General features: G+C 40.3%; 1 protein-coding gene across 5 annotated transcripts in view; it reads right to left on the bottom strand.

Annotated features, from left to right (window-relative positions):
• The window catches only part of FOXO3 (forkhead box O3), a 119,104-nt gene that overhangs the window by 50,414 nt on the left and 52,889 nt on the right, over positions 1 to 15,801 (bottom strand). Inside the window, exon 1 of one of the 5 annotated variants that reach the window (XM_077162574.1) lies at positions 9,921 to 14,620. The exons of 3 other annotated variants lie outside the window; for them this stretch is intronic. The gene's annotated coding sequence lies outside the window, so the exon portion shown is untranslated. One more of the 5 variants, XM_077162577.1, reaches the window with a different exon arrangement.

Here is a 15,801-nt window from a genome sequence, read left to right as displayed (position 1 = left end):
TACATTTTTTCTTCAGTTTTTACTATATAAGTATATATACATAATATTGTTTTGCAGGTTTTACAGCTATATAAATGGTATCATCCTGTCCAAATTGTTATTCAGATTACCTATTTTGCTCAACTTAAAAGAAAACTTTTTTCTCACGCAGAGTTTCAAACATATGCAAAAACAGAAAGAATATTAAAATAATCCCCAGGTACCATCATCTATCCTCCATCTAACTCATGCATCTGTCCCCTACCCACTCATCTCCTTTCTGACCCCTAATCACTTGGAAACAAATCTCACACATGCAAAATGTTTAAAGGCCTCGTTTCTATTCAAATTGGTTTTCCTTCTACAATGTATCATGGAAGAAGGAAAAAAGAAACAAACAACAAAATCCAAACTCAAGACCACACCCACTCTGAGCATTATACCTCAAATCATTAGCAGATAGACCCAACAGAGCAAAAAGGACTGCGGGTAGCAGTTACAGCCTACGGTCTAAGCAGGAGCTTCTCCTTTCCCAGTGGCTATGGGTATCCCTGAACCTTTCCACCGTCCTCAACCCGAGCTCATTCTTATCTCTGAACACTTGAACTATCCAAGATAATATCCTGTTGTCACCTAGGGAGAAACTCTACCCTCTGCCTCCTTCACATACTCAATACTTGAAATGCATCTCTAAATAAATTGATACATATAATGCAAGAGCCTTGTTAAAGTTTACCAAGCGCTTTCTTTGTGCCAGGCATTTTACATGCCTCAGATTGCACTGTTAACTCATTTTACAGATGAGGCCACTATGGCATAGAGGAGTTAAGTAATTCCCCCAAGGTCAAAAAGCTAATAAGAGGAGCCACATACTGAGCCCAGGTGGACCGGCTCCAGGGCCCACATAAAAATCCACACTGCCTCCTTCAAAAAGGGACCTGCTCCCAGTGGAAAGCAAAGAATCCATACACTAGATAGACGCTTGAAAGCAATCAAAATCCTGCTACCAAATACGTGATAAAATCTGAGTAACTGAGCTACACTGAAGGCTGTCTGTGGATGACTCTGGGCGGTTGTTTCTCAGCTCCATGACTTTCAACTTTTTCTTTTAAGAGGTTGCAATCAAACTGGCTTCTGTGTAAAGAAAGTACAGAATAGAATAAAGGTGGACAAAAGCCATTCATTAGTCCAACTTCCCCCCTCAATGGCCACTTACAACAGGGAACCGAAAAAAGAGTAGATCACGCTCTTAATGCCTGAAAACACGTGACCTTCTCTCATCTTGAGATTGTGCTGCACCCATATCAAAGGGCTCATTGTATTGCATGCACAAAAGGGTGCAGAGTTATAATGACCCAAGTATTTGACCTTTGTGCAGTAAATGCATCAAAGCTTGATCTCCGAACAGTTTTTGGTCACTTGTAACAGGAATTGGTTTTTAAGGAAGAAATGCCATTTTTCTTTTAAGAACAAAACCCATAATTTTACTAAGTAGCTTTATGGTATACATGTGTACTTTAATTTCAATGTTCTTTATAAACATATAACCCTTAAAAAAATTAGTTAGCAGATAAGATAAAGCCTCTTCTACTTGCCAATGCCATACACACACAAATGTTATAGTGCCCATGTCAAAGTCCCTCATCTAATACGGGCTAAAGATTTTTCATTGTGAAATTGTTTGCCTGCAATTTCTAAACAAAAGTAAACACCACTGCGACCAACATCTCATTTTATTTATACAACCAGTATTTAGTAAGAATTGTGTGCTCGGTGCTAAAATACAACAGTGAACAAAATATTCCTCAGAGAGTTTTTTTAATTTGAATATATAGAGGGACATTCTCTTTTGCTGAAGTTCCTTTTATGAACCCTCAACTGAGACAGCATCTTCTAGCTAGAATTTTACTTTCTTATGGGAAAGGGACTCCGTAAAGAAGAGACAGGTAAAAAAGACTGCAATATGTTAAAGAATACTACTTCATAGATTTTTGAAAGTTTTATAAAAGCACACATACACAAACTTAAAGCCTAAGTTGTTTGAAGCCTATACCTCTCCATAATACACCCCCAAAAAGGAAAGAAAATACAAAAGTATTCACTAGAAACCTTGAAGACCTTTTGTAGTCCTTTATTTTCACTTCTAACTTTATATGGGTCAGGCAGGATGAGATCAGTGGATCACCAGTTCAAACACGGTGCAAGTTTTCTTTTTTACAGTGAATTTCACTTGCCTTTGGTATGTCTCACTGACCAAATCTGGAAAATTATTGCAGTTTCTATAGGTCCTGCCCCGACCCACGTGCATGTGCAGTAATGTTATGTTACTGTAAATAATGTAATGCACGGTGGGTTAGGGGACAAAGAAAAATTACTCAAGGAAGAAAAATATGGACTAAAATTAGTTGTAGAAAAAGTATCACAGACATCATATGGAGAAAAGTATTATACACTGACTTTTTGGGAGTGCTAAACTTTCAAAGGCTTCCCAAGCAATCCCTGTTAGAACCACAGGTATTCCACTGACTGGACTAACTCTTGGCCTGCTGGCCCCCTGCCACCCTTTACTTATCCTCTGCCACGCTACTGGTTATGGTCTGCTTCCGAAAAGAAAATGAGGCCGCTTGGAGTATGTTTGCTCTTCTTTGTAGTTTCTAGTGTCTAGCACCATAGCTAAAGCAAATGTGGTATTCATGAATGGTTTCAGTTTTTTAAGTAACATTAAATGAAGGAGGCTTTCCCTGATGTGATGCAACTTAAGGCACACAGCACTATCCAATTAAAAAAAAAAAAGGTTGAACCTAATCTAATCAAGCCTCTAGAGCTAATTTTCAGTTTCAGGAAATTTAGGTGATAGATGAACAAGATAATGTCCACATGAGAACAGATAGATTCAGAATGTAGGACATTCTGCAAGAAAACTGACCCAGTTTCTGCAACAAATCAATGGCCTGAATAAAGAAAGGAGGAGGGGAAGCTGGAGACAGCTCTCGATTAAAAGAGACAGAGCATCCAATGTGTGGGCCTTGCGCACATCTTGATTCTAACAAAAGAGGTGTAAGAAAAATTTTTTAACACGATTCAGTTTTTTTGTTTTTTTTTAAATTATAAACTGAGTATTAGCTGATGCCAAGAGATGCCAAGAGAATACTGTTGTTAGGCAAGATACTGGTAGTGTGGTTATGTAAGGATATGTCCACGTTTTACAGAGGTACTCTGACAGTCTACAGAGGTGAAATAACTGAGACCCAAGGATTTGCTTTAAAATTCTCAGAAAAGGGAAAAACAGAGAAAGAAATAAAAGGATAGATTAAGCAAACACGGCAAAATCTTGATAACTGTTGGAATATGTACTCTAATACTTTGGAATATGCTTAAATTTTTCATAATAATTTTTTAAATTAAGGAAGCTTAAAAGCAATCATTTAAAAAACATTATACACAAACTAAACACATACTTTCCTTCTCTAACCCCATCAATGAAGTGGTTTAAATTGGCGCACTGTTCACAGGTCCCTGTGCCTGAGACCTGGGTAAAAGAGAAGTGACCTGGGAGTGGGCAGGAGTGCAGAAGCCAGCTCTTTCCCCACCAGTGGGGAGCACCCCCACAGTCCCTGCGGAGAACCAGCTCTCCAACAGCAGCTAGAAACGAGAAGCATTCACGCCAGAGCTAGTTCACTTGACAAACAGTAAAAGAAAGCTTTCTTTTCTGATTACCTCTACTAAGCATTTTTTACAAGGGCAAAAGATTTTGCCCACTGTCAGATGAGTAACAAAGAATAATCTTATAAGCAGTGTCCACCCTTAAGGAGCGCTCTGCTGTCTCGTCAGCTGACCACTCCACAGGCTTCCCTCTACATCAGAGAGGACAGCAGCCAGAGCCAGGACCCTGGGGAGACTGAAGGAGGATAGCTGACAGAAAACAGAAGGAATTTAGGCAGGACAAGAGAGTGTCAGAAGGCACTTTACTGAAGGTACAGCACCATACTTTTTACTGGTTTATTATCTAAATTCCTACCAAAGGTGCTTAAAGACAAGTGCTACTTTACTCATAAGAAAGCTTGAGGAAACTACATAAAAAGAAACAGATTCCTAAATTATTTAATTTCTCCTTTGGTTGGGGGGGAGAGGGGTGTTTAAGACAGTTTTGTTTTAAAGATTAGAGAGAGTAGAAAAATAGAAAAATCCTAGACCAATACTACCCCTTGTGTGAATCAACACATGCCTCGCCCCCTCTTCCCTTCAAGAAAATAAAACCCACATTGCATTTGGGTTGAGGGAGGAGGCATTTGCAGACCCGGGGAAGAAATGACCAAATGCATCATGTCAGGTCCAGGAGAGAGTAAGACTCCATTTATCTGGACGCAGCCAGACTGTCCAAACCACCCAGGACACAAGTAAGACAGGCGATTTCCACGCTGCTAAGGTCAGATCATCGCTCGGAATTTACACTCAGTTCCAGCAGAGGAGATGTCTGCCTTGCTTCCACTACATCCCCAGGTGCCTACACACAACACACACACAAATGAAGGTGAATAAATGTACCCACAATCCTAACTACCTCAGTCTTTCAAAATCAGATGATTTTAAAACCTCAAGACTGCAACACATACACAAAGGTATGGCAAAAATATTGATGTCCATCATGATAAGCTAAGGTCCCCAGGCTTAGTTTAAGAAAGCAGTAACAGTTTCATGCATTTTGGAAGGCTACTATTAAAATGTCTAACATAAATGGGATTGGACACCTATGTATGTAAAGAAAAAAAAAAACTTTATCCAGTGAAAAATAGTAAAGGACCTTAAAAGCCAGTGATTATTTTATGCATTCTAATCAATTAATTAACAACATCCTTTTTATAATGACTCCTCGAGAAAGAATAAGATGACTCTTAGTGGCACAAGGAAACAAAAGAGGAGGAAAAAAAGATAGCAGGGTTGGTGAGGGTCTGAGCGTTTTCTTCCTTTTTTAACGTTTTTTAAAAGTGAACTGAGTCACACAAAGAGTTCATTATAGAGAGAAGCAGAGAGACTTGTGCATGAGTTGATCCAACTTAGAGAAAGGAGATGGAAATGTAGAACCAGCTGATGAGACCAGACAGACCTCAGTCAGAGACCCAAGAAAATTAGCATAAAAGGCGAGGCAATGCAGCCTTCCACTGTTTCCTCCCCACCCCAAAGCACGAAAGCTCAGGTGGCCCCATTAGATGCAAATGTCCAACTACTCCCCTGCTCAATCAGGTAGCAAAAGTCATCCTTGACTCCCAATATATTAAAATTCCCTTGAGAGCCTTACAACCACCAATGTATCCCCTTGGGCATTCTCTGTCCTCCAACCATATGCAATCTCTCTTTCCTCACTTACCTATCTCTATTTATCCTTTTGCTTCAATCTTATCTCTGGCCATTCCTAGCTAAAACCCTCCCTGACCCACCAATATTGGTAAATATTCCTTATACCCAATATCTACCATTCCACTCTCTTCCTCCCTCTCTTTCTCTTCCAAACTGCCCTTTCCTCTTAAACCTCCTTTCTGACTTCCTCATATCCTCTGCCTCCCACTTTTCTCTCTTTGTTCCCGCTTTTACTTGTATCACCGAGAACTTTTTCTATCCACTCTTCTTCTTCCCTTTTCATTCTATGCCTGGAAGCCAATTTCTCTGAAAGTCACTTCTAGTCTATGACCAAATCAGAGGAGAGAACCTTTGCTTCGAAAGCACCAACACAGTCAAAACTAACACAACAAAAAACAGTCGTGTTAAAAAAAAAATTCTTTATATTGATTCAAAATAAATAAATAATAGAGGGAACAAAGGTTACAATAAACTGGGTAGAGGGAAATACCACTGGTCAATGAAAGGGAGGGGTAAGGGGTAGTGTATATATGAGTTTTTTCTTTTTATTTCTTTTTCGGGAGTGATGTAAATGTTCTGAGAACTGATCATGGTGATATATAAACAACTATGTGATGATATTGTGAGCCACACCAAGTATGGAATGTCCATACATTAAGAATGTTCGTATTGTATGTTGATTGGTTTTATTAATAAAAATTAAAAAAAAATTTTTAAGACTTTCGAGAATGACCTGGAAGTAGAGAGGAAGGTCCTAAAACCTCAGATGAGCTTTTTCTATTTCAGGGCTGTAAGTGCAGAATCACACAGCCAAGCAAATGAATCTAAGTCAATTTCCTGATCTGTATATTTTTAATCCTTTTATCAGGGGTTTACCATCAAGGCCACAGGGAGTTATAGATGAAAACAATCTCTTTTCACTGGAGTTTATTATCCAAATTCTTATCAAAGGTGCTTAAAGACAAGTGCTACCTTATTCATTAAAAATCCTGATCAAACACATAAAAATAGATACATCACTCATTTAATGTCTCTGATCAAGAAAAAAAAGTATTTTTTGAACACTATGGAATAATACTGCTCAGAGATTTTACTATGAAGCAAAAATATTACCCAATTAAAGCATCTACCTCCTTGTAATTCTTTCTGAAAAATAAAACATTTGCTTATAATAGTATCATACTCTGAATTTCTAATTCTAAAAAAGTACAACATGCTGGATGATTCGGTAAGACCCACACCCCACCCCTGCCCACGGCCCAACCACCAACCCCAAATCCATTCCACTGCATCTCGGATGTCAAGAGGCCTTGAGGAACATGGTGGCAGACAATTACACGACAAACCTTATTCTGACCCACACTCGCCTTTCCTATAGCACTGAACTGGGAGGAGGTGTGAGAACGGTCCTTTTCCAATCTACAAGGCAACTTTCCTCCCCCACCCTTGAGAGAGCTCCCTGCTTCCTCTTCTACCTAAGACCATCACGAAAAGTAATGGATAATTTTTAATTTCTCTTGGCTAGTAACTGGGATAGGTACTTAATATGCAAAGCCTCATTTGAATCCTCAATTGGGGATTTGCAGATGACCAAATAGGTTCTAGAACTTGCTCAAGGTCCTCGGCCAATAAGTCAAGGACTTCAGACTGGAGCCCAGATCTGTCAGACTCTGAAGTCCAAACTTCTAAGCACTACATGACTTTAGGCAAACAGGACCCTCTGTGCTTCCGTCCCAATTCTAGAAAAGTTCAAAGACCCCTGGAGATCAAGAGTCCACTAACTGTTCATGTCTCTTTACACCTTACCCAAGGTTCCTCCCACCATATGCCTTTGGCTGTTGGGACCTAATGGGGGAGGAAAGAGGTGTCCTCCCCACCCAGTCCCAGCACAGTGTACTGTTCACTTCTTCCTGATTACAACTGGCTGATAGCGTGGGTTCAAACTCTTTCAACACGGTGAAGCTGCTTAGAATTTTGATGGAGCTGTCTTCCTCCTACCTGCCCTCCACCTGATGTCTTGGGTGTGGCAAATGGACCTGTAGAAGAGTCATGCATCAATTAACAAAACTCAGTGGCAAAAACTCTCCCCACCTCCCCCAACACCCTGTGAGGGACATTCCTTTTAAATCACCACCAAAAGGTTCTGCTTTTACTATTTCTTCTCTTGTGTGGGAGAAAAATATTTTAAAAAATGGGTTACTGTGGATTAGTCATTAGAAAGCCCCTGCTGAGCTCATGCTTTATCTTAGTTAATACTTTAAGATGCATAACTAGAGATTTCAATCTCAGACAGGGCTTCTGGATGTCACACAGAGCTATTTTTGTCATTTTTGTAGGGGGGGCACAGGACTGTTAAATAATATTTTGTTTTGAAAAGTAGATTCTGAAACCAAAAGCAAAGCAGATTACTAAAATACAGTATCTCTCCCCATGTCTTTGAGGAGGGAGAGCCAAACACCAAGGTACAACTATCAAATAATGAGAATGATAATGGATACTTTTTCTTAAGCACTTGGTCTGTACCAGGCTCTTTGTCAGATGCTTTACAGACATTTCACTAAACCTTCACAATTCTATGAAGTTCTTACTATAAAGGGGAAACTGAGGCTTAGGGACTCTACCTCTAAAGTAATAATTATATAGCACTTAGATGTGCACCAAGCTCTGTTCTAAGCACTTTAAATATGTATATACTCATTTAACTCTCACAACAGCCCTTTTAGGTAGGTGATGCTACTAACAGATGAGCAAGCTGAGGGAAAGAGATGACAAGATACTTGGCCAAGGCTACCCAGCTGCTAAGTGGAAGAGCAGGATTTAAACCCAGGCACTCTGGCTTTAACATTCGGTCTTACTGTCACTGAGCTGTACTACAACTATACTACCTGGGTTTTTGTTTGCTTTTTCTTTCACCATTTACGTGTGTGTGTAATTTTTCTAACGAGACTGCAAGCTCTTGGTGGTCAGGGATCACTTTTCACGTCCCACTCAGAAATCAGTATTGTGAATCAGTTAGGTTCAGAATAACTAAGTAACTGAGTGTGGTGTCATTTACGGAGAATTTACTGCTGGTAAGCACGTATTCCCAGCTCCACTATCCTGGTCCAGGATTCTTGCTTCTCCCACCTCAACAACCCCATCAGGCCCCTGACCAGCCTCTGTGTGTGCATTCTGGTCATATGTGAAGGTAGACTGGGACAGGTGGAAAATGCCTAACAGAAGGACCGTATTCCTTTACTCCTATTTCCCTACTAGGGAGAATAAACTCACAGCAACCGGAATGCCACATTCTGCTCCATCTACTTGCCTGACAGTCACAAAGATCAAAGACCTCTCCTGCAGGAGGGACCAACAGACAGCACCATCCACCAACCATCCCTGTCCTACAGGATAAGAGAACAAATCCTTTGGCCTGACACTTAGGGTAGACCTGTTGCCCTACTTTCCCACTATCTACCCTTACCTGGGGATTCCAAGTTGCACTCATTTGTTTGACAAGTATCTAGTTAGTAGTCACGTGTACAGGCCTCCGTGGGGGCTGGGAATTCGGTGTGAACCATACACACTGTCCCCACCCTCATGGAGGTCACCCCCCTTCTTCACCTAAAGAACTGTCGTCCTTCATGGTTCAGCTCATACATCACCTCCTATGTAAAGCCTTTAGTGATGTCTCTGGGCTTAAGTATCTGATAATTTTATGTCAAAGTTTACAGCGTATGTAGAAATCACTTGACGTCTTAACCGAAACACTGGCACAGAGAGCTGGGAACACGTAAGTCCAGATTAGTGATTAACAAGATTACCCTCCTAAGACATTTCACTCTAAAATAGGTAGAACAGTAAAGGATTGGGAAAAAAAATCCAGGAAACCAATGATTCCTGGGAACAAACAAATCTGAGAAGCTCCCTGGACCACGTAACTTATAAGGGGATTTTACCTTTCCCTCCCTGGCTATATAATGGTTCTCGATCTCAGAAATCGGTGGCCTGTTTGTCTTGGTACAATGTGCCTAGATCACTGATGACCTAGAACAGGGATGAATAACGAGGCTTTCCTTAAAGTAGGAACAGTTTTCAGGAAACACTGAGCGCCTGCCAGGAGGAGGGGGTGTGCAGGTGCCTCTGGCAACGCCGCGATCAGTGCATTCCGATGCCTCAGTAAAGAAAGCGAGCATCCTCGGATACCACGGAGTTAACAACAGCCTAAATTCTATCCAGGCCAGCTGATACCCTTACCATCTCGTACCATAAAAATAATGGGTTTACACATAAGTGAAATTTTCAAATTACTGATGCCAAAATATTAAAACATTAGCCATTTTAGAAGAGTGTGCTGGTATGGAATGTTTGTATGTTAAGAATCTCCCTGTTTGTAGTTGATTGGTTTTATTAAAAAAAAAAAAAAAGAGTGTACTGGACTTACTCTCACTTTTGTTGAAGTCCCAGGGTCATTGTAAGTGGTGCTCCTAACTTAGATAGACCCAAACTACCTCCTCTCCTCAGTGCCTGCCTCCAGCAGCCCCCTCCTCCCACTGGCAATCAGCAGTCTACCTAGGAAGAAGTGAAAGGGAAAGCAGATCGCTTACGCAATAGGTCAGCTGAATTGAGACACAATTCTAAGTCAAAACGCTGTGACCTCCCTTATTGGGCAGCCTCTGGGTGGAAAACACACTTTAACCTGCTGGGTGGCTGGAGCAGGGTCGATGCTGTGCTAGTACCATGGCAGCTCAGTCAAACAACCAGGACAGGTGATGTTATTTCTGTGCTAAGGCTAAGGTCAGGGAGGTTGCCGGCTGGCCCGAGTTTCCACAGGTGTTGGGGGCGGTGGGGTGGGGCTGGTCCCAGCCTGCTGACTCCGAGTGAAATCATCTTTCTATTACACCCAAAATGAGTCACAAGGGAGTAAAGGTCTTGCCCTCTGAGGACCCTGACACAGGTAGTAGAGCTTAGAATAAAACTCTTCCTACAGCTACCCAGATTAAGGATTTCTTTAGTATTAGAGAGATAATTGCTTTTACCATGCTCTTTTTTTTTTTTAAAACCATCTTGTCTTTTAGAAGTTCAAATTTACTGGTCCCTGCAAATGACAGTTGTGGACAGGTAACTCATACTAGATCTGCAAATGTACCATTAACTGTGGACCTTTGCTCAGCCTAGGATTTTCATCAATAAACTTAAAGAATGAAATTAATTGCTGTACCTCTACAGAAGTGTTTGCGACCACTCATCTAATGACCTAATACAACTTACTTGAATCATTACTTTAAGGTTAAACAATTGATCAAACTCACAAACAATGTTAAATGTTAAGTAACTGAACTTTTCAAAGGAAACTAAAAAACAAAGATAAACCCATAATTCCAACTATATGCTAGCTTATTAGACATAGTTTTACTAAATGCCTGCTTAAATTATAACAAATACCAGGAAAAAAAGTTTAACCCTATGCACACAGCACATATTCAATGAATAAACTTTTTAGTCTGAGTTTTTTAAAATGTCAAATAATTGCAAAAAAAAAATTATGAAATACTGGTACTCATTTTCACTCTGTTGAGGATGCACTTCTGATTTATTTGATCTCCTAGACAATCTTTGTTCTTATACACAGAAAAGAAAAAATTTCTTCCTGAGAGCATCAGAATCTGGTAGGATTCTGACTTGTCAAAGTTGAGAGAGGGAACCGTGCCACAAAACGAAGGTGGACTCACGAGCACCTGTCTGGGCTCAGAATTCACCGGCCCCTTCAGTGCCCTTTCCCGCTGTCCTGAAAGTAATATTATCTTCTATTCAAAGAATAAATCAGCCCTCCTGCTGCTTCCACTGCACAGCCTAGAAGGGGATCCCTTGCAGCCTTTTTTAAAAGGCCCTTTTACGCATGATGCTGGGACTCCAGTGAGGCAAGTTTCTGGAAGAACAGCTGAATAAGAGACAGCACAAGGAGGCTCCAGCTCTCCACAGACATTGCGCAAAATGAGTCACTTAATCTACTACGTCTGCTGCAGTTGCTGCTGCCACCCTTGCTCGGAGTAAATGAGAAAGGAAAACTGATCCATGTGGGATCCGTGGAAACGGGGCGTTTCGGATGATCACAGTTGCAGGACGGTAGGAGCCCAGCAGAGTTCCTGCTGCCTCTCACACCTACTGGCTCTTTCCCCAGAGGAGCAAAACAGGCTCTCCTCAGTGTCTGCATGTACAGAGGGAGAATGGAGGACAGGGAAAACACTAGGACAGGAAAGGAAAGGAGATGCTTCATATCCCTTTTGTAAATTTCCATATTCCTGAGAAGGAGAAATAAGGTATGAACCGCTACAACACTAAGATTTCAGTGTGAACTGATCGATGCTCTCTGAAGAATACAGCCTGATAAGGACATGATTAAACTGGGAGGGCCCAGCCTGTGTGACAGGGCTAAGGTGGGGCAGTGGGAACGATGCAGAGGGGGAAACACAGCACAGGAAGATGAGACAGCTGACTCACCACTTGCAGCACAGGACTTGAAGTGCTTTCCCTCCTATTTATGAGGCAAAGGAACCGAACTCAAAGTCTCTGTCTTATCCAAGAAATACAAAATTGAACCTGTAAAAACCTAAGCCTCATTAAGCATCAGTGACCAAAGGTCAAACTGGACCTGACCAATGAAACTGAAACTAAAAGTTCTAGCTGTCCTGCAGAGGCATGTCTCAAGGAGCACCTGACAATTGCCTTGGTGTCCCCATGCAGAAAAACTGGAATAGGTGAGGCAGAAGCCTACAGTGTCTCTGTTGAGGGTTGAAACAAACGGAAACAGAATAATTCTGGAGGCCTCCAGGGTTATCAGTAGCCTGGCATGGACTCAAGATCGCATTAAAAAAGCAACCAGCAATTATTATTCTAGGTACTCTGGATGATATACAAAAGGATAAAACATGGTTCCAGCCTCAAGTTTTGATAATTAAGCTGGGGAAAGGAGGGACTAACCACACATTCACCAACACGCACATCGCTACCTAAGAGCAGCAGTTAAGGTTCCCCAGTTTAAAATGTGCTAAACTCTATGCTGTGAATTTTACAAGCAGTACTCTTTTAATCCTTACAACAATCCTACAATATAAGGTATATCAGTATCTCTATTCAATAGCTAAAAAAAAACAAACAACTGAGGCTCAGAGAAACTAAGTGACTTGCCCAAGGTCACAGAGCTGCTAAATGAAGGAGCTGGGATTCAAACACAGACTCCTTTAGTTCCAACTCATGTTTGTAATCATTGTGCAATGCTGTGCTAAAGACCACAAACACTGTAGGAGTGCAAAAAGTGTACAGTGCTGGGATTCTCAAAGGAAAACCAAACACTGGGGTTGGAGAAGAAAAAGGGCCTCCAAGGCAAAAAGTTCTCTTAAAAATTAGCTCTTTATCTCATAGCACTTTAACCAGCTATTGGAAATGCTACTGCCCACAAGGGAAATCAAAGTCTTTCCTTAAAAGGATTTAGGGATTGGAGTAAATGGAGTGCTGCAGGCAGGCACAGATGAAGGCCAAAAAGTGTTCCTTTTTCTTCCAGGGTTAAGTGCCTTCCCTTCTATTGGGTTTAAAACTTTAACTTCCTTTTCACAACCATACAGAGCCCCATCTCTCTAAGGCAGTGGATCTTCACCTTTCGTAGTCATGGACTCTTCTGAGAGTCTAGTGAATGCTAAGCACCGACTTTCCAGACAAATACCCACACATATAGCATCCCACATGCCATTTTAGGAACACTTAAAAGGTCAGGAGTATGTGAAAACCCTGGGTTTCGATTTTAGCTTTTCCAAGCGTTTTCTTTCTACTGATCCACCTACTCTTTCCAAAGCAGTCATGTACAGAGCTGAAGAGAGAGTGCAGTCAATACGGTTGAAGGGTCATCCCAGTAATTTTTCACTGTAATCATGGAGGTACATCATGCTCTGTACACACACTTAATTCTTTCTTCTGGATACTGCCTTGTTAATCATATTTTGAGCTGTAACTCCTGCCATGGCCTTAAAATGACCAAGGAAGGCCCTGGTTCTGCTTGATGACATCTGATGCCTTTGCAGTCAGCCAGCAAAGCAGCAGCAGCTCAGTCCACAGGAGCAGGGACCCTGGACACGGCAGTGGGGCGAACTGCTGATGATCGTGGGTAAAACTTCTGGTTTTGCAAGCACAAGCAAGGACACACAGGCCTGGTTTCCAAAGTGCTTCATGGTGATTACACTGGGTTGGTGATTCACTAAGTAGCACAGGATGTGCCCAATTATACACTCTATTTTTCCTGATGTTATTTCATAAACTCAAATTTCACAATAACATAGATCTTCCATCCAAACAAAATTATCCAACTTGAATAATCAAAATACTAGCTATCCTCAAAATTCTATCTGGAGGTGGGGATACAAATAAGGTAGGATTGAAATAGGCATTTACTATTTGTGTTTGTATCATTCATTCAAACATTTAAGATGCGCCTGCATTCTGGATATTGGGGAAGGACACGACAGAAAGGTCCTTTCTCTCACTCATTTGCTGAGTGTCAGTAATAAAACACTTTGTGCAATAAAGAAACGAGTAAAGTTTCCATGTCAAATAAAAACAAAGTGAAAACATTTATAATGTTAATTTTGTTCTCCCCTACTCCCACCTCAGATTAAAAATTACAACTCAAAACCTTATTAGTAATAAGCTGCAGACAATGGTTGCTATTGTCAGGGAAAAATAAGAAGAAAAGAAAATTGTTATTACTGTAAACAAGCTATTAGTTCTTTTAAAGATAAATAATAACTTGGTGTTCTCATTCTCAGAAGCGTGGCTTTATAATACAAATGACCCCAGCTCCATTAGAAAGCATCATGCCTCCAATCACGCTGGCTGTACACAGACCCTACCAGGTACAAAATACTATGGGAGAAATTAAAGAAGCAGGTAATTTTAGTTTGTTGGGAAAACTTCTACATCCCACCTGGAATAAACTGAGGCCACTTTTCACCATATTTTTTTTCCTACATTTTCCCCTCCTATTTAAAGAAAAGAAAAGACTCAAGATTATGCACTGTTAAATGTTTTAAGAAAAATGTTCCACAAATAAAAATAAATCAAAAGGCAACATGAAACTATGTGTGACCTCTAAGACAGAAATCAGTCAATGATACTGTTTGTTTTTGGGCTCCCAAACACAAGCATTGTCTGTTTTTCTGACCCCCAAAAATGTAATAAAAGGATTTAATTAACAGGAGGTGCAAAGGTGGCTCAGTGGCAGAATTCTCGCCTGCCATGCCGGAAACCCGGGTTCGAGTTCCGGAGCCTGCCCATGCAAAAAAAAAAAAAAAAAAAAAAAAGGATTTAATTAACTTAAATACACTGTTAGACTTGGTTTTGAGAAACACACCTTGCCTTCAGCCAAGAAATATTATTTAACTGCTCTGCACTAAGAATAATCCATGGAGATTCTGTATGACTTCCTTTAGTGCATGCAAGCTGGGCTCTATTCTTTGAATTTAACCTGTAAGGAACCCAGCAGGTTGAGAGAATGAGGCCCCAAGAAGGCAGTGCCATGTCTTGGTCTGGCATGTATAGAAGACTCATTTGTGAGACTTTGCAACCAAGCTTAAGTGATATTTAGGAGGAAGACACGCCAAATTAAAACTCCTAAGAACCATTAATCACACCCTCATGACTTCAGATACAGCAATACAACATATGCTTATGTAGATCTGGTCTTTATTTTTAATCAGGGGTATTAACTTCCTACTGCAATAGCCTATAGCAGGAATTGTTTCAAAAGTGGGGCAAGCATGGTTCAGGCTATTCATTATTTTAAGTAATTATTAAAAAATATATAGATATGGCTATGAAACCTTTGTTATTCTTGCCCACAAATAAACAGATGGCCATTGAGGAAATCAGATCAACTCTACAGCTGAGAATACAGTATATTCCATTTCCTGTTTCTGAATGTCTAAGTTTGGAAGATGAATCCAAGAATCCAACTGGTAACCAAAATAGGAAAATTATTTTTATTTCATTTATTTGACATACTCCAACTGTTAAGAAGTAGAGATCAAGAAAAATAATGCCTAATAGAGCACCAAGTATTCAGTGGGTATTTAATAAATGTTACTTGGATAACCAAAAAGGGAAATTAAATAATTCACTTCTAAATAAACCACAGGTCAAAGAGAAATCACAAGGTAAATTCAAAAGCATTTTGAACTGAATGATAAAACAAACTAAACTTGTGGAATCCAACCAAAGCTGCTGTTCGCAGGAAATGTATAGCTTTAATGTTCATATAAGAAAGAAGAAAGTTGCCAAATAAATGATCTAAGCTGCCACCTTAACTTAGCAGGAAAATAAAAAGGAGCAAATTAAGCCCACTGTAAGCAAAAGGAAACAATAAATACAAGAGCAGAAATCAATGGGATTAAAAACATAAAAGCAATAGACAAAATCAATGAAACCAAAGTTCATGATCAA

The sequence above is a fragment of the Tamandua tetradactyla genome, chromosome 5 (genome assembly GCF_023851605.1).
Source record: "Tamandua tetradactyla isolate mTamTet1 chromosome 5, mTamTet1.pri, whole genome shotgun sequence".
NCBI classification, from domain to species: Eukaryota; Metazoa; Chordata; class Mammalia; order Pilosa; family Myrmecophagidae; genus Tamandua; species Tamandua tetradactyla.
The sequence above is the reverse complement of the archived record's forward strand: the minus strand, read 5'-3'. Positions and strand labels throughout refer to the sequence as shown.